This window comes from Protobothrops mucrosquamatus, unplaced genomic scaffold, assembly GCF_001527695.2.
Source record: "Protobothrops mucrosquamatus isolate PMUCROS unplaced genomic scaffold, P.Mucros_1.0 scaffold1269, whole genome shotgun sequence".
Taxonomy (NCBI): Eukaryota; Metazoa; Chordata; class Lepidosauria; order Squamata; family Viperidae; genus Protobothrops; species Protobothrops mucrosquamatus.
Window position 1 is genome coordinate 22,672 of NW_015387475.1, and position 1,561 is coordinate 24,232.

The 1,561-nt window shown below is 40.4% G+C and overlaps 1 protein-coding gene across 2 annotated transcripts in view; it reads left to right on the forward strand.

Annotated features, from left to right (window-relative positions):
* Positions 1-1,561, forward strand: part of LOC107292125 (membrane-spanning 4-domains subfamily A member 15) — a 16,497-nt gene that overhangs the window by 3,621 nt on the left and 11,315 nt on the right. The gene's annotated exons all lie outside the window — the stretch shown is intronic.

Here is a 1,561-nt window from a genome sequence, read left to right on the forward strand (position 1 = left end):
TCCCCTGGAGGATTCTCGTCCATGGAATCCTTCCCAAACCCTCTCTAAGTTTATTGAAATTAGCTCTCTTGAAGTCCAAGACTCTAGTTTGACTGTGTTCTATTGCTTGTGCTTCCATAATGTTGAATTCCAATATTGCATGATCACTTCCTCCCAGGGTTCCTATGGCTTCAACACCTTCTATCATTTCATCTCTGTTAGTGAGAATTAGGACCAAAATGGCTAATCCCCTAGTTCCCTTCTCTACTTTTTGGGAGACAAAGTTATCTGCTAGGTTTGTCAGGAATCTGTTTGATCTTCCACTTGGTGCAGAGTTTGTCTCCCAGTTGATGTCAGGGTAGTTAAAGTCCCCCATTACTATTGTGATGTGCTTCCTACATACCTTAGTTAGCTGATTAGCAAAAAGTTCATCTATTTCCTGTGTTTGGTTGGGTGGCCTATAGTATACACCTATGGCAATGTCGTTCCCCCCCCCTTTTATATTGACCCATATGCATTCAGGACAGTTTTCATCATTGTTGTGTTCTATTTCTGTAGAGATGTAGTTATTTCTTATATAGAGAGAAACTCCACCTCCTCTTTTATTTGGTCTGTTTCTTTTAATAATAATAATAATAATAGTAAAGTTATTACTTTACTATTGAAGGTCATCTAGTCCAACCCCCTGCTCAGGCAGGAAACCCTATACCATTTCGGACAAATGGCTGTCCAGTCTCTTCTTAAAAACTTCCAGTGTTGGAGCATTCACCGCTTTAAATAATTTAAATCCCTCTAGCTGTGTGTTCCATTTGTGGGTTTCGTCCCACCATGTTTCCGTTATGGCAACAATATCATATCTGCCCTCATTAACCTGAATTTCTAGTTCACCCTGGGATCCAAATTTCTTTTTCTGACAAAGAGTTAAAGAATTAAATTGGGAGACTAAGATGGCCATTTCAAGCTTGTTCTGCTCTCATCAGTTAGCCATACCCTTTATGGGATTCGAACCTGGGCAGTTTACATACTAGGTAGTGATTTAACCACCAAGTCACAGGCTTTCCTCCCCTCTTTGCCAGCTGAGTCAAGGGAGTATATACAGGAAGTTTTTCAGACAGACCGGTCTGATTGATTACACCTTGACATTTTTAACTGCTATACTGCAGTTTTATTTTTTACAATATCTTTTGCCTTGCAGCCCCCCAACTGGGGGCGTTAAGCAGGCTCAAGTTGCAACTGCGAAACATTTTAAATCCAAATTTCTTTTTCTGACAAAGAGTTAAAGGGTATGGCTAACCGATGAGAGCAGAACGAGCTTGAAATGGCCATCTTAGTCTCCCAATTTAATTCTTTAACTCTTTGTCAGAAAAAGAAATTTGGATTTAAAATAATAATAATAGTAAAGTTGGAAGGGACCTTGAAGGTCATCTAGTCCAACCCCCTGCTCAGGCAGGAAACCCTATACCATTTCGGACAAATGGCTGTCCAGTCTCTTCTTAAAAACTTCCAGTGTTGGAGCATTCATCGCTTCTGGAGGCAGGTTGTTCCACTGGTTAATTGTTCTCACTGTCAGGAAGTTTCTCCT